At 35.9% G+C, this 18541-nt stretch overlaps 1 long non-coding RNA gene across 1 annotated transcript in view; it reads right to left on the bottom strand.

The window, feature by feature from the left end:
• Nucleotides 1–1851: 1851 nt before the first annotated feature.
• LOC116664866 overlaps nt 1852–18541 on the bottom strand; it is an 81948-nt gene continuing 65258 nt past the window's right edge. Inside the window, exons 3-4 of the long non-coding RNA XR_004321362.1 lie at nt 7807–7896; nt 1852–2065 (exon numbers count right to left, since the gene is read on the bottom strand). This is a non-coding gene — a long non-coding RNA (uncharacterized LOC116664866). The remainder of the gene's footprint in view (nt 2066–7806; nt 7897–18541) is intronic.

Raw genomic sequence — 18541 nt, 5'->3', positions numbered from 1 at the left:
ATAAATATTAAGTATTAGTGTTAATATTTTAAATAAGAAATATATTAACTCATCTTTACTAGTATTCTTTCCAGTATTCATACTCCTGACTAATAGTCCCAAGTAATAGTCTCTTAAAATAATAGATACATATGTGCAAATGTTGTACCTAAATTAATGATGAAATAAGAATGAATGTAGGCAGGATAAAATTTGAGGTGAAATATTTCAAAAGGAGCAATTCTGTGATATATTTTAAGTAATTTCACTTTTACGCAAAAAATCAATTTACTTTTCTATTTTTAAGTGCAACACTTTAAAACATTAACAATTCTCTTTTTAAAGGATTGGATTAGCTCATAATAAGCATTTAGAATTCCCTGTAAACTATTTAATTAGTATTTAATAAAATGATCCCAGCCTTATTACATTGTAACTAAGTGAACATGCACATTCCCTAGAGTTCATATGTTTACAGAGCATGCAGTTGTCAAGTATTTTTGAAGAGGCAATCAAAATACTGAGAAACTATTTTTTATGGATGACATAATTCAAAAGCTGAAATTCATTAGAACGTTCTCTGCATATTCCAGAGTTTAATGACCAACCTCATCTTCATTCGCCATTTTTCATCTACTTATGCTTAAAAGGATAGAAGTAATTCTAAAATCATCTCTCATACACAGTATAACCTCTACAAATTGCAAGAGCGTTAGGAAATGCAAATGTAATATGTTACCTGAGCAAAACATTAGCCCCTTACCTCTGATGTTTCTTCACAGCTTTACCTTTGAAAGTCCTTGCCAATTGCAAATCAGCAAAATGTGTGAAATCTCTTTATAGTGGAAGTGCACGAAATCGAGCAGTTACTAAAGTTAGATAAAGTCAAGTACAACAAAGCTGCATGATAAACAGAATGAGACATCTTTCTTATAAGTACATTTATTGGATGCAGATAACATACTGAAATTCTTTTGGCCCTTTCTATTTGGGGTAAAGACCATCACTGAGTTTGGGATACTGAATGATCAGATGTTACCACGCCAAATGAAAATGATCAAAGTGATCTCCTTATCCAGCAATTAAAAGGCTCATCTAACACACAAAAAAATCTTACTGGAATGAAAAACCTCAGTTTCATATTTTTATTTATAGATAATGAAATCCTTTGTTGACAATGTTAGCATTGTTCTTTATGTTAGATTTTAAAATATGTTGTATTTCATAAGCAAACATCTCAATTCATTTCAGAAGACTGAGTTTTGAGTCATTTTTCTGGAGCCATAATTTTTCACTAGTTGATTTGTGTATATCTAACTTTCATCTAATCATCCCAGTTACAAACATCTTCATGGACTAGGTTTGACTAGGGTTTTTGTTTTGTTTTGTTTTGTTTTGTTTGGTGATTTTGAATATAGTGCTTTCAGGCTAAGGAAATTGTTGACCAAGCATATTTTTAATTTATTATCAGAGAGCATTCATATGTTAAACTGGGTAAAGAGGTGAAATGTTTTACCCCAATCTCAGGATTTGGGGTTCCTTCTCTTAGCAGTCCCCGCTCATTCCCAGCCCTTTTCCTACTCCTCTGAGTAAGGTAATGCACTGAAAGCAATCCAGTTGGCAGCTTACTCCCTTCTGATTAGTTCGAAATGGTTTCCCCATCATTATTTTCCCTGTTCAACAATCTATTCACTTCCAGGATAGTGATAATGATGTTTTCTCTTACAGAGCTATTGTGTACTTAATTAATGTTTGTTACATACTTGGAGATCCTTGGATGGTAGATGATATTCTGGTGCCAAGTACATTATTATTTCATTAAAATTAATGCCAAGATGAAACATAATGTGGAAGGTGATGGCCTGGAAATTATTTCCTGTTACCAAGTGGAAAGGATGTATTTGTTTGGCAGCTTTCTAAGTATAGTGTAAGCAGGTGGCCACCAGCAAACGGATATGTAGAAGAGAAATATTTCATCTAGATGATTTAGATTTTAATTGGATTATTTACAAAGTATACAAAGTCTGGGTTTTGTTTGCAAAGTGGAGATTTAGATCAATTACTTTGTGAAAGGACAAATAGAAACCTGTAAGAGAAAAAAAAAACAAAAGTTTCAAATTGAACTCACCAAAAAATGCTTATTACTTTAGTGTAGCGCAAGAGTATGAGCTTGGAGTCAAAGGAGATGGCCCTGAATCCAGGGGGTGTCAATGTTGGAGTTCCCTGGGCACATACCAGGGACTCAGCATCTATTTGTAAATTAATAAATGTGCTTGACTTTGGAGAAGACATATAATAATACTAACGTTTACTTCAAAGTCTTGTGAAAACTCAACTTAGATAGTGGATGTAAATGCTTTGTAAGTATCATATGGCATCAGTGTTGATGAAATATTCTGTTGATCTAAAACCTTTCTGTATAACATCACATAAAATTAAAAATAAGCCAGCCTAGGGGGAGGGGTATAGCTCAAGTGGTAGAGTGCATGCTTAGGATGCATGAGGTCCTGGGTTCAATCCTCGGTACCTCCTCTAAAAATAAATAAATAACCCTAATTACCTCCCCCTACCAAAAAAAAAAAAAAAATCAATCTACTGACTTTCAGATGCTTTTTGTTTACCCTCCCCAGTTTCAGTTTCCTCCTTTCTGTTTTAAGTCCTGACCTGGTCATTACCATATGTTTCTGACATAACAAACATGAAACAATATAGCTTAATCTGTAAAATACTGATTATAAAATTCTGAAGCCCACAAATGTATATCTTATAAGACATGTAAAATATAGCAAAGGATAAAGAATACATTTGAAATATACTCTGGTCCCACCTCTTGGAGATCATAATCATTGGCCCTTTCAATGTGTTTCCTTACTCTGGTGCACACACGCACACGCGCTCACACACACTCATATACATATAATAAATAAATAAACGTGCATTCTGCATTTTGAATTCATATTCTGAGTCATTAAATATTCCTCAAAATGTTATTCTGAATGACTACTAAATATACTTTATATCACTATTTAAAAATCAGAAATTTATCTCACCAGTGTTTAATTAGCATAAATAATAGTGTGATAAAATGAGTATGTGTCAAACTTCACAATCATAGCATTTTATTTCCTTAGCACATGTCATTTGATGAGGAATTGTTTAAAAGAGCATTAATAGTACATGTCCCTGATACAAAATGTACAATAGCCCTCAAGAGTAAGAATTACACTGCCAACTGCAGTTCCCTTGTACATATGCTTTATTGCTCATTTATATTTCATATTCTGACATATGTGTCCACATTCTTTGCCAGTTTTTAGCATCACATGTGATGGTTTGCATTTGGTTGATAATGAATTATATGTAAAATGTAGAACTTTTTATGTAATAAAAACATTAATTATTTGTCATATATTTTCCCATTTGGAACAAAGTTTCACAAGCAGGAACACGCCCAGAATGTTAGAGGGAAGGGAAAGTGGCCACCTGAATGGAAGGGAGTGGAGCAGATCATTTTAAAAGATGATATCTGAAGTGGGGCACTGAGAGTGTGCGGCCCTTGCAGGATATGTAAGATCAGTAGCATTAACTTGGGGAAAGTGGCGAGCTGTGGCAGGATTTTGAGGCGAGGAGTCACTTAGCTTTCTAAGCTGTAACTCTGCTCTGGCAGCTGCTCTCTTAAGAAGAGCCAATGAAGGAGGCAAAGTAAAAGCAGAAAGACAAGTTAGCAAGTGTTATAGAAATCTGGGGAGAGAGAATGTAGCCGTTAGACTGAGAAGCAGTGAAGGTGGTGAGAAAAGGTCTGATTCTGGAAATATTTTAAAGATACTGCTAAAAGGATCATTAATTAGAAGTTCGTTCTGATAAGGATATCAGCAATTATATACATACAGGTCTGGATGTTAGGAGGGAAAATCGGCCTTGGGTATGTAAATCTTTCAACTGCTGGTGCAGAAACAGTACTTCCAGCACCAGATATGAGTGAGATCTCAAAGGGAAAACAGGAGAAGAGGAATGTGCAGTGAGCTCTGGGCTACCACAACGCTTAGAGCAAAGAAAGGAGAGCAGAAACAGCGAAGGAAGCTGCGAAGGGGTGAAAAGTGAGCTCTGAAAAAATTAGGAAAAATGGAAGAACATGAATGAAAGAGAAGAGCATGGTCAGCCGTGACAAATGCTAGTTCTAAGTGCGCCAGTGGTGTCACACCGTGAAAGTCATGAGCACAGTGTCTGTGGGGCAAAAGCCTAATTGGATTGGGCTTAAGTGAGAATTACAGTGAAGGAGAGGAGGATAGAAAAGTCATTTAAGGACTGGTGCCATGAAAGGGAAGCAAAACAATGAGTAAATAGCAGGCAGGGAAAATGGGTTCAGGAGAAACTTTGCATATCACGTCATACTTAGAATGGGAGAAATCCAGTCTACTTGTAAACTAATGAGCATTATCTCGTAGAAAGCAAACATTTGAATGTATAGGTTAAGCAGGAAGGAATTACTAGAGCAGTGTTCTTGATACAAAAGAGGCTATGGAAGTTAGCACATAGGTATGGGGCTCGGTTGCACACGGGAGCAAGAACAGGCTAACTCTGAGCCGTGAAGTCAGGTGCTGTAGGTGTGCGCAGATGCTCGTGGCAGTCGGTGGAAACGGTTCTCACAGTTTCTGATCCTCATTCCTTACCCTGTTTATATATTTTTTCTTGATTAAACGTTCTAAGTTTTGGTGTAGTCAGTTTATACTAATCTTTTCCTGTAGGCTTTATAGTTTTCATACCTTTCATTAAAGTCTTCCTTGACTTGACTTGATTAAAATGCGTTCCTATACAGTCTACCCTTGAACAACACGCGTTTAAACCACCTGGGTCTGTTTCATGCAGATTTCTTTCAGTAAACCCACACTGCAGTTCTGCACCCTCCACAGCTGGCTCAGTTCGAGGCTGTGGACCCAGGGGTACAGAGGGCTACGTGTAAAGTTACACGCGGATTTCCGACTGCACGAGGTGTCAGCGCCCCCAAACCCCATGTTGTTCAAGAGTCAACTGTATTTTATAAATTTTGCTTTTTACATTTAATCCTTTAATCTACCTGGATTGCATTTGTTAGACTAAAAATGATGAAAGGTAGGAGAAACATTAGTAGTCTAATTTGGATTTTTAAAATTAGAAATTTATTTGGGGATATATGTAATATACTAATACTTTGTCTCCTAATAGATTATATTATACCTTTTCATTGTGGCTTACTGTTTTTGTTTTTTTGTTTGTTTTTTTCCAATAAAGTCCTACACATATTTTGTCAGAGTTATTTAAAGTAATTAATTGTGTTAATATTGTAAGTGATATACTTCTTACAAGTTATTTAAATATCTTATTAAAATACTGAACTTGGATGAATACCTCAAGAAATATCTGTATTTTTATCCAACTGCCCTTAAATAAACTGTTTAATCTCCTTCCCCTAATCCGTGTCTCTTGAGTAACTCCTAAGACAGAAGCCAGCACTTTCAGAACACTTTGTTACAGTTACGGAACAAATTTTCTCTCAGTAATTATAACTCACTTTTAGGTATTAAAATGATAGTTCCAGTCAATTTCACTTTAAAATTTAAATCTCACTCCCAGCTCAGATTTTCCCTTTCTTACACCTTGGAGACCTGGAGTAGAAGTTCTTTTATGTTCCTCCCTTGCTCATTACTTTTCCAAGCTCTTTGCAATTTCTGGGTTTCCCTTTCTTCTCAAATGTAAGTGTGGTGTCAAAGCAAAGATTTCATTGGACAAAATTAAACAGGCAGGGAAGATTTATTCAAAACTATTGCAATAGGGGAGAGAGGCCAGAGCTCAGTCTGAGACCAACACTGCTGAAATAGAGTTGGAGAGTTTCTTAGTTCACCTGTGTTTGCTAATTGGCTTTAGCTAAGGGAAGAGTAAACTTTGTCTTCTCTTCCTAAGTGGAAGCAGTTTTGCAACTTGGGGCGAGGCTCCAGTAGAGTCAGGCTCCTGTCCTCCCACAGAGGCAGGGAGGAAGGCGCTCTGTATTCCTTAGTGATACTTTTTTTCTGAAGTAAATGCCCTACATAAAGGGAGGTCAGGGCCTTGAGTCAGGAAGAAGCTTGTCTAAGGAGATGAGGGGGAGATTAAGGCCATCTCATCAGTGGGCGCACATCACTGTTCCCTGTCTTGTGCGTTAGCCAAAATTTAGAGACAACAGGAAAATCCCCGTTTTTCATCTGTAACTTTTTCTAAGCATTTGTGCTGGTGTTCAGGAATACAATTGATTTGTGTAAGCTGACTTTCGTATTATTCCAGAAAACTTACAGAACTCTTTTTTTTTATTATAATAATTTCTTACAAAGTCTCTTAGCTTTGTATGTAAGTGATAATCTCGCCAGCAAATTTTGACAGTTTTGTTTCTTTGGGATGAATCTCTTTTACCTTTTGATTTTTTACTTTTGGTACCCACTAGTACTGCTCTTACGATGTTCAGTATATGCAGTGATGGAAGGCAGGTATTAAATGAGATGCAAAGTGACTGTTATCAAGCTACTCCTATATTGTTTCATTCACCCAAATCAGATCTTATTTAGTATAGTGTTAGAGTACACATTAATATCTGGTATAAATGTGCTCATGTTACTTTTCTTTTTAAATATATTCTTAGATATTCTTAGATATCCTTACTCATTTGTCCTTATTCTGTCAAATTTAAATCAGCATTATATTTATTAGAAATATTTTAACATTTATTACATTTGATTCTACTTTTTTTTATATTTTATTTATTCTTGTATTATATATTTTATTTTGGCAGAAGGCTAGGTAATTAGGCTTATTTATTTTTAGAGGAGGTACCGGGGATTGAACCCAGGACCTCGTGCATGCTAAGCATGTGCTCTACCACTTGAACTATACACTCCCACGTATATTTGATTTTATTGATAAAAATAATAGATTTCATAACCAGACAATTGTTATTGAGTATGATTATTATGTTTGTGCTCCCTTAAGAACTACTTTTGCTATTTCTCTTACTCGTATCCATTTTTATGTTACCTTAGATTGGCTTTTCTTTCATTTTCAAGGATTCATGTTATATTTTGTTGCATTCTCTGCCCTTCATATCTGTAATTTACTGTTGTCACATTATATTAATACCCCATATTTAATATATAATGTCCTCTGATTTTAATTCTTTATCTTCTCTAGAATATGAGACAGACTTACATTTTTCTTTACAATACTGATTCTAATTTATATAGTTTGCATTCAAAACAGGTCAAGTTTTAAGAATTTGTTAATTTTCCTTATAATATTTTTATATCTCAGTGAGATCCCCCTTCATTTCTCCCTCTCTCTGCACTTAATTTTTATCAAAATTTTTCATTTGAATTTATTGTGTTATCATCTCAACTTTTACCTATTTTTTATGATCTTTTTTCTTGAATTTTAAAGAGTACACAATTATAATTCTCATATTTATCTTCACTGCTATTTTAGTTTTTATTTTGCCTTTTTAAAAATTGGTTTTATTATAAAATGCAGGTGCTTTTTGTCTTCTCGTGTTAAATGGAGTGAGCTCCAGTCTAGCTTAGGTCTTGACATGAATAGAATAGGTAAATTGTTTCTGCTCTCCTAAATCTCTGAGTTAGAAAATAATCTGGATTATAAAACATGTGTCCCCAACTGTCTGCTGTTTAAGGTTCATTTATCTAAAATGATTCTTCTGAAATTAAAGGGTTTTCCTTGACTCAGGGAGAGGAATTTATTACTGGGAGATTTGAAGCAGGATGTAGTTCTTTCCTTTTCAGAGACAGGACATGAACCACCGTAACCCTAACATACCAACACTCCAGCTTTTTCCATCTCTGTCCTTCCCTGTGATGGACTTGATGTCCTAGGGTCCATCCAGGTCACTGGGTGCCAGACTCAGCCCTGAAATGGAAACAAGTGAAAACAAGAGCATCCAATGTAGTCACATTCTTGGGGGAAAGAAAAACCAGAAAGCTAATCCTGTAAGGTGTATACATGTATATTTTGGGTGGAGAAAGGAATAGAAAAGTTTCCTTTTTCTAATCTGAGAAGATTTTGCCTTCTTTGTGATTGGACAGAAATCTGCTATCACCTTGCTAACTTTTTATTTCTTGCTTTAGGGTCTTATTTCTGATGTGGTTGGTAATGGTTTCTTCAGGGACTTGGCAAATCTTTGATCAGTGTTCACAGGTTTTAGCTGCTTTATGACTTTGTATCTCTTGTGTTTTCATGGGTATTTCACTGGAATTCAGTAGCTTCAGCTAGCAGTCATCATTTCAAGTGGTAGCCAAATTTTCCTTATTTTCACTATACATTTCATAAACCAGTTAGTAGCAGAAAATCATGTAAGATTTTGGCAATAGATTGACTGTTGACCTTTCCTTGCAAGGCTGAAATTTAGGGTACTATTTTGTATCTTTACAGGTATTTCAAATAATTTATGAAAACTGGGCAGTGCAATGTCTGGTGAAGTCTTAAATTCTGAATTGCAGTTTCATTTTTCTTAATCATCATTTTTTCATTTTTATAATTATCAAATCAGCCAACTAATCTTTCCACGTATTTTCAAGTTATTCGGTCATGAAAAGATATTTTTGAAATACTGTGGAGTTTAGCCACACTTTTCAGCGGAGGAGTTTACAGTTACATGTCAGTAATACACCAGCGTGACCTGGCGGTGGTGATGTGAACGTCCACAGGCTGTGTGTTATTCTGGTGCTGTTCTGCCAGAGCAGTGCGACCACATGATGAGATTCTGTGTGGACGCAGACTGGGAGACTACATGTTATTAAACTACTTTTAAACAGTTGACATCACAAAGTCTGAAATGTTTTGACCTGTTTTAAGTAAGTCACAAAGGTATCTCTCACCCAACTTCTCAGTCTCTATTATTGTTTTTCTGTCTTATTCTTTTGAAAATAATTGACTTCCATGCGTCCTTTCATCTTTTTAAAAGCTGAAAGAGGGCCTTTAAAAGAAGCAGACTGAGCAAAAAAAAAAGAAAAAAGAAAAGAAAAAAATGCTTCAAAGGAAAACCGAAGCCCAATTTGAAACTGTCATAGAACTAGGAGCTGCTAAAACCAGAAAATGTGCTCAGACTTATGGAGAGCTGCCTGGGTGGACCGTGATTTCTTCAATAACTCTTACAAGCAGCAGTGCATTCACTAAATCACAGCTTTGAACCCAGGTCATAGAAGTGTCTCTCCTTTTGTGCAGCACTGCGGGTATTTGGCATCAACTAGGCTAGCTCTTGGCCCTTTCCTCTAAGACAGACCTCTTATTTATGTTGTGCTCTTCTGTCTTAGCTCTGTTTCTCTCTAAAATCACAAACACATGAAGGGAAAACGGAAATATATCAGGGTATTTGATGGGAGAAACCGTTCAGTGCCCTCTCCTTCTCTTTCTTCCACTCGTACCCACTCCAAGTCATGACCACAGGATATTGTCATGAAATGGAAAATGGAAAATATGCAGAAGCCGTAGAAATAATCAGAAGACTAAGTAGATTTTTCTCATGCCTGCAGAGCATGATCTTTTGGTCTACTGATAAGTGGCCGACAACAACATGCCGGACTTTAAATAACCACCGCTTAATATGTCTCACTGTTTGGTGCGGCAGCAGTATGGGCACTAGCTCGGGGTGATTCTTCTGTTCCATATGCGTCAACTCCTCAGTCACGGTATTTTGCTGGCACCTACACTGATCTGGATGGTTCGAGGTGGCTTCACTCATCTGGTATCTTGGGAAGGAAAGAAAGGCTGACGGCTGAGCTCAGCTAGACCCGTCTGTGATGTAATTTCAGGGTCTCTCCAGATAGTCTCCACAGCAAAGTCGCTGGACATCATTCATGGGAACTCAGAGTTCCAAAAGGCTAAGACAGAACTTGCTAGATGTTTTAGAGCTGAAGCACAGAATGTTGCTTTTATTCATCAAAGGAGTCTTGAGCCAGCCCAGATTTAGGGAGAATAAGAACATACTCCAACTCTCAGTGAAAGGGGAATTAAAGAATTTGTGGCTCTTGTGGCATACCTCAGGACACTATGTTTTCAGGGCTTAATAATCACATGTAGAGTATTTGTTATCCTTCAGTTTAGTTCCATGTGTGCATTGAGCTCAATGGTGATTAACGCAATGCTGTGTGTGGCAGACAGGACTTCACATTTTAGTATAGTCACTGTGTGTTCCCTATCCTGTGTGTGTGAGTGCATGTGCGTGTGCACGCTTACACATGCACAGTCACACCCACGTGCACGCAAGCAAGTCTCCCTTCCCCCACTCCTCCTCAATATCATCTATGTTACAGAGTGAATTTGAGGCAGTTAGCTTGTGTTCCAAAGCATTTTAAAGTGGTATACAGTAAGAGCCAAAGATAGTGTCTCTCTAGGATAGGAAACAAATACGGCATAAGCACCATACTAGTCAGCAGTGGGTTAACCAAGTATTATTTTAGAATAAGAAGTGAAAAACAAGTTGCCAGTGGTTGATGAACGGAGGCGTAACCTCTCTGAACTCTTCATCTGCCTTCTCCTCAGCCAAAGACATTGGTGGGAAAGGCAGCGTAACAAGAGCTAGTGAAGTTGAAAGTGGTAAATCAAGGTAAAGAGGAGGCTAGCGGGGATATTCTTATTACCCTGTCTGACTATAACAGAATGGAATTCAGAGGAAAGGAGAGAAGGAAACATGCAAGGGAAAGATGAAAACAAGGGGAGATGGAAGGAGGAAAAATACAAGAAAAAAGAAAAAGGTGGAGAAAGGAAACACTACATCTCAGATGCTAATAATTTGTGTCCTGCCAAGTATCCATCAACGCAAGATAAGCTTTATTGCCATGATGACTATCCCCAGGTAAATTTTGAGCTGTTATTCACTAAAAGGGAAGAATTATTCATTTTGTTAATTTGATGGCCTTTCAGGTACTTGATATAACGCTAGGAACTGTACACACATTAATCCCAGGTTACAGGAAAGAAAGATAATTCAGTCTAAACAGTTGACCAGGTTGAGGAATAATGAACGGATCACAGGTACTGGCTTTATTGTTACATTAAGTGTGCCATTTTATATCACTTCTGTCACTTTATATGGAGCTATCATCTAAGTAAAGAGATTAAAGAAATACAAAAATTAGATATTTTGTCTTAATAATTAGGTAATTATTTTCACTTCCTTGATACATGGTTGCAAACTTGGTTCAGGATATGTCTAAGACAGCAATGTAAGTATTAACATGTATCTAAAGAATATCGCACTTATATTTAGAATTAGTCTTTTTCGTCCATAAGGCAGTTTCCCATACTCATCGCAGTGCTTATGAAAAAAGCCACCATTGCCTTGTAGCGTAACACAACCCATTTTTCGAAGCAAAATTGTGACTTGCTTCCAGACCTCTGTTCTAGGAATCTGGAGGGAGTTTGCCATCTTAAGAAGGGCTATTCAGGTCATTAAGAATAAATCTACACAAATCTATATTGGAGATCCAAAGGTATCTTCAGTTGAACATAACACCTTGTGGGTGTAGATTTAAAAATGCATCATCTCTAATTATGTATTTCTCCTTTATAATGTATCATATAAATATATAAAGTTTAGGAACATACACATCAAACTCTTATGCAAATCTAAAAGTGTAGCTTGACAAGTATTATTGTGAAATTATATGTCTAATAGAAATGATTCCTGGAAAGTAGTTATCATGTTTATATGACCATAATTTTGGACTTGTTTTGTCAGTTTCTGGAATCAATTATAATATGTATATAAATATTTTAAATACCCCTCATTTGAAACTATCAAATTATAATGGTTTTATACAAAGATTATTAACTGCTGTAGAATTTAGCTAGAGCCTCTACTTGGTGTGTCTGAGTGTGTGTCTATGTGTATGTGTGTGTGTATATAGTACATGTAGTAATTTCCTTGAAATGCCTGGAACTTTATTAGTGCTGTAATATTATGCACCTCATTATTGGTTTAAAATGTTTATCTAAGGCAATCTGTATCATATTTTTCAAAGAACAAACAAGAGAGACTACCTAACATTGTTGTTCTGATATAAAGCCAGGAGGAGGCAAGGATCTCCACTATTTGGAAGCTTATGATTTTTCAACATTTGTTTTTGGTTCAGAGAAAAATAATCAAAAGACAGAAACTTCTTTACCTTATTATACATACTTCTCATAAATTACTCTTCTCCAAAATTTCCTGGGTTTTGTATACAAGAAATACACTTTACATAGACATTTCAGAAACCAGGTGTTTGGGGCATGCTTATTCCTACCAATGACAAATTTCAAAAGAAATATCACTGTGTTCAAAGCTTAAACAGTTTCAAGTGCAGAACATTGTCTTAAATTTTAGAATAATTGAAAATTTTTTTCTCCTCTCTAAACTCTGCAGCCAACTCACTACCAGATTTTATATATATGTAGGAGATAACGTATGCAGGAATGGATTTGATAACAAATGTGAAAGTTAAAATACTAATATAATTTCAAGGTATTTAAATTAATGCTTAAATTGTTTGTGCATATATCCTTTGGACAGATAGTGTAGTGCCCAGTACATACCAGGTGTTATGATGGTGCTGGGGGTTTAAAACTTACACACATGCTCTGTACACAGTTGATGAAATTCCCTGAGAGAAAAGATATATCCAACTTGAAGTATATTCTTTGGTGACATGAAAATATTTCAGATACTCTTTAATTCTAAAAGAGGCAAAGAAGTTTTGAAGAATCAGAACAAATTTTGAAATTCAATCACTAATCAAAGTCAGAAAAGAGTTTACTTATTTAATCAAATAGCTCATGTAACCCACAAATTCTTCATTATCTTTAACATATAAAAATTCAACTATTTAATTCAGGAGGCAGTCTGTTTCATTGTTTTCAGATACCTAGAGGGCAGAGTTTTTACTTAAAATGAACAAAAAACTTCTGGTTGTCATTCCCAGGTTCTTGGGGGAGTGAGGAAGGGAGATGCAGACAATTTATCTAAATCCTAAATATTTTCCTCTGTCTCTTAAATATATAATCATTTGCTTTTTTTTAACACCTGTCTTTCTCGCTGGAATAAAATTTCCATAGGAGTTAAGGATTCTGTTTTGTTGACCGCAGTTTTCCAGACATTTAGAACGGATCATTCCCAATGAAAGGTGTTCCATAAGTATTAGATGAATAGATAAACAGAGGATCATAGGTAGAAAATAGAGTGTGGCAGGTGAGGTCGATGAGGCAGCGCATGGCCTTGAGCCATTTGAGTTCACCTGTAGCTGCAATTTCCAACATGCTCACTGCTTCTATACTCAGGCAGGCCCTGCACCTGTCCCCTTCCCTGCCTGAGGGCTTTCTCCGACACCAGGGCTCTTACTCCGCACCGCTAGATGCAGTCCTGCAGGGTGGACTTAGCACCCTTGAGAGTGGTGCTCCACCAGTGCAGAGTGAGAGTTAGTAGATGAACACTACCTTCCCGCTGGTCAGACAATCCTGGGGTTTGTTCTGCAGTGTTTTTCAGATGTCCCCCACACCCCTGAAAGGTTGAGCCTTAGTTGTCCTTAGGAGCAACTCCCTCATTAACATATTCTTTATTAGCTTTTTCTCTGTCCCACTTTCCCCAGCCCTTTCCCTGTGCTCCTCAGGACTGCACTTGGGAGAACCTAAACTGTGGAAGTGTTAAGTCGTCAATGATGACATTTGCTCTGGGCAGTGTTTGTTATTACATCAAGTTGCAAATACTGAGTGAGTGCAGGAGAATTAACTTGGCTTATTTTGCTCTGTGTCTGAAATAGGAAAAAAACAAACTTGGGAATCACCAAAATTATACATTAAAATAACTTGGTCAATAGTTAAATTAAAAGTACTTACAGATTTCAGATATGCTTTGTGTAGAAATGTGTATTCATCCTTATGCTTTATGTCAGTGCCTAGCACCATGCTACTCTGGAGAGTCCCTCTGGGTTTAAATTGTAGAAGAGAACCCATTTTCTCTGTATCTTTTCATATAGAGTATATCATTTTACAATTAACAATTATCTTTCCTAAAGTTTAAATAACTACATTTCAAGACAAATATAAAACCCTGAATTCTTTATTCTTGTACATTTCTTATCCACAAGGATTTCAGACTTGGTATATAAACAATCCAGATATCATTTTGCATATTACTTGTTTTCAGTGAGTTTTCAATTACATTTGATTTTTGAAACGTCTCTTCTTTAAAGGATAATCTCTAAAAAAGAAATGTGGAATAACTCATTTTAACTTTAAATGAGAAATATCAAAACTGACATGTTTTTGCATACGGATAACTTAGCAGTGGTCCTTTTTGATCTTTGGTGTGTTAATTTTGTGTGATGTAAAATAATGTAAAACAAGGTCCATCTTTTCCATTATCAAAAACATACTAACTAACCCATGTGATGAAAAGTGATAAAAAGAGGAACTCGACATTTGGTGAGAGATTCGATCTTAACATCTCCCTGTGTATGTACTATATAAGAAGGTAATACTAAAATTACTATGCCTTGTTGCTAAATCAAATGACTATAATGAGTTCATTAGTGTTAATGTAAGCCCCATAACACAGTTGTTTGAAAAAACAAACAAGTTAATTTCACTTTTATGTACTAGTTATAAATTAATAGTTAATATTTACAAGACAGTTCTGTTCACATGGACATTCGGAGACTCAGATGTCTTCCATCATGTTGCAGTCACATCCCACAACCCATTTTCACTGTCTCAAAGCTGAATCACTGAGTTCTAACTGTTCTGTCCATGGAAAGGATAAGGCCACCTTCTTGTGGACTAAACACCAAAGTGATAAACGTCACTTCTGCTCACATTCCATTACCAACCACTTAGTCATATAGACACCCTTCACTGAAATGGAAGTGGGACATATAGTCTCACCATGTTACCAGAAAAAAGAGAGGACACATTTTGGACAATAACTTGCTATTCCCTAAGTACAGGGTTAGGGCTGAATCACTTGTCGATATAAAAACATTTTATACAGTTTTAGAATTCTTGAGATTGGTATAAGGTTAAAAGACAATATATATTGTATTCACCCCCACTGTGTTTGCTTAATAAGTCTTGTTTGACCAGCTCTTGTGAACAAGGATTTATAATTTTTAATATACAAGTCAAATCGAGTTTATGACATATTTTAATAAAATATTGATGTAAAGCATTAGCAACCTGTCACGTTCAAAGAACTTTAGAAGCAAAACGTCTCATGTAGGCATGTCTAACTGCTTGAATGTATATATATTTCAGAATTATTAAAGAATCATTCTGATTCATATCATTGCTAGATTTTTTGCAAAAGCTGAAATATAGAAACTGCAGTTATTGTACACATTCTTCCCTGGTGATAAAATTAATGGCACTGAGCAAGGAGACAAAGACAGCTTCACTTTTCAGTGAGCTTATGTGGACATTAATAACCTAACAAATAAAATTCTCAAAACCTCTCCTATTACTACTCCTTAGAGAGCTGAAATCTCAGTAATTTCATCTTTCAATACAGCATACTACAAAGTTGAAGAAATTGACTGGCCAGTATTGGTGGAAACATTTACCTCATCTGGGTATTGTCATAAACTTTATCAGTATATTATAATTGTTATTTAATAATTATTGTATTGGCCTTTAGTTTCAGAAACATCATTTCTTCACCTTGTTCTATTATGTGGAGATTGAAAACTATATAAAATTGATGATTTGTATACAAAACTCTAGCATTAATTTTATAAATAGCCAAATGAGTCAGCTGGATAATGATTTCATCTAACAGTGAAATATTTTTGAATATTATGTATTTTTGAAATGAAGTAGGCCAATGGCAGGGACATAAAAATGCTAGGGTATTTATCTAGTTTATCAGGTATGTAGATCGTCTTATTTAATCATGAGTCTTCCTTTCTCACTCCTGCCATGGTCTAATGTGGGGAAAAAATTATTTTCCCACTGACTTTTGCCTTGGCCAGGTAACTTTTGTGACCAAGGGAAGATGGGCAGAGCAAAATTTGCAGGTGCCAGGCAGAGGTTTTCAGAGATGTTACATGTGTGCATTCACCACTTAATTTCCTCTGTCTTCTACTATGAGAACATGTCTCCTATAAGATTTGCTCCTTCATCCTGGTCTTGTTCCCAAAGCAAGGAGACACGTGAAGCAGTGTTTCACCGAATTTACATCCTACATCCAAGTCCAGCAGACGTAAGTCCAGTAGAGTTCTGAAGAATCATAGTAAATTGTTAAACACTAAAAAATGCAGGGCATTGTAAATGTCAGAATTGTCAGCTGAATATTATGCATAATTATAACAAAACCAGACCAACACAGAAATTGATACCAGATGTAGAATACTGCCATAACACAACCTAAGGTATGTGGCATTGACACTGGAGATACATGGTAATCAGCCATTAGGCTATTATAGACAAAATTTTCAAGCCATGTCTAATAGTGGAACTAAATTTGGCAAAGCATATCTTGAAATAACTTGGGGTAGACATATTCCTAATGAACTCCTGAATGAGGGGACAGAAGTTCCTTGAGCAGAAGTGATGTGTGCTAGTTCTAAGCAGAAAACTTAAGAGGCACTGCATGTTTGTTTACTCCCCTTGCATTTTTTCCTTTCATGAAACCCCACGTCCCAGATGAGAAGTGCTCTTCCAGTGTGTGTCCCACACTGATGAGATGGGTGGAACAGATTTCATCCGAACACTCACCCTGTGGTCCGTCCCAGGGGACCCTAGCAGAGGTAATCTCAGCAAATCACAACATATAAAACTAAGTAGAGAAGCAGCCAAAAATGCATGGATCTGTGAGCAATTAATAATGTTAATTGTTGTAACCCCCTGCTTCCTGTGCAGTGCTATCACAGTGATGCTGATGAATTACACTAAGATGCCATCCCTCGTTTGCTTCTCTGTCATTATTAGATTAGCTTTGTGAATGTAAAGAAAAACAAACAACATAAGAGTTGTGAATTTAAGTTTTATTCAGGATCTTACTGAGAAGTATAGCCTGGGAGGACAGCCTGTCAGCTCTGAGAGAACTGCTCTGAACAGGCAAGAGAGAGGTTAGTTTATATATGATTTTTTGGCTGAGGAATGCGTTCAAACATTCATTTTAGTAAAAGACTACTGCTAGTCACAAAGAACAGATATCTCAAGTTAATGATTTTAGTGATTTTCTATGTATGGGAAGATGCAGGGATCTGGGTTCATGAAAATTCATCCTGAGAGACACATCTAACTATCAGTGGGCCTGTTTTCCCAAAGCACAAAGTGCTTCGTCCGGGTTTTCATCCTGAATTCCTCTGATGATTCACTGTCTGTCAGTACCTGCCGTGGGTTACAGCTCAGTCCTTGTAGAACTGGGAGGTGGGCAATGTTCTTTGTCCTTCTTTGTTTACCCCTAGGTCATCACTTTTACTTTAGTTTGACCATTTTTTCTTAGAAGGTACATGATTTCCTGACGGTATTTACTCTAATACAAAAATAATTGCAAATACTATTTATGGGCAAGGCCTTTTAACATAAACAGGAGTATTTCCTAGGAGGAAGAGAGTGTATGATACATTGTATATGAGGGAAGAGATCTACTGCACAACTTTATAAAGAGTCAGAACACTGCCTCGTGCAGTCTTGGGTCATAGCAGCACACACAAACCTAGGAAAAACCTGAGGTTCACCTTCAACTCAAAACTTACCACCATTATAGAAATTTTATTACACAGATACGGCATGGCAGATATAATCAGATAATAAAATTTCACTTTTACTGCCAGAAATGTATTAATGTTGTTATTAAAGTATTTTGAAAACAAAATTTCTTTTTCTACAATATTTCAAATTTATTGATTATATTTGTAATGTTTAAATGTTCAGACTTTTATAATTTGTCTTTATATTGCTGTCCTATATGTTAGAGAGTTTTGTTATAGATAAGTAAAAAAAATTTTAAGTACTGTTTCACCTAATAGATGTGTGTCTGGGATGTGACTAGCTTCTTATAAGGAAAAAAATTAGTTGTTGGTTTCAATTAGTGGTTGAGGCACTTTTTAAAAAATAATTTCTGCTAAGTTAGTTAGCTGGTGTTTGAATTGCAAGTACTATAATCTCATTAAAGGCACATAGCGGTAATTTACCTAGAGATAATATTTTAACAGGCAGTGCTGAAAATGGTTTAATGAATTACAAAAATCATTCACAAAATCACTCATCATCTGTGAAAGATTCCTTCAATAATTTGCCTAATTTCAAATTTTATATTAGTAATTACAAGGTTTTAAACCTACCTACTACAATCAGCCATGTGCCTCAGTATCTTTCCAAAGGCAAATACTGTATACTAAATCAGACTTTCCACAATGCTTAAGAAGGTAAATCTGTTTCAAAAATGGCTGTATTAGTAGCTGATATTTTATATTTTAATCTAAATTTCAGGCTATAAAAATATGGTAGCAAGGAGATGAAAATATACTAATAGTTTCAACTCTTTCTTGTCAAATGATCCCTAAGTAACTTGTATATC

The sequence above is a fragment of the Camelus ferus genome, chromosome 7 (genome assembly GCF_009834535.1).
Source record: "Camelus ferus isolate YT-003-E chromosome 7, BCGSAC_Cfer_1.0, whole genome shotgun sequence".
Classification (NCBI taxonomy): domain Eukaryota; kingdom Metazoa; phylum Chordata; class Mammalia; order Artiodactyla; family Camelidae; genus Camelus; species Camelus ferus.
Note: the sequence above shows the minus strand (reverse complement) of the source record. Positions and strands in the feature narration are given on the sequence as shown.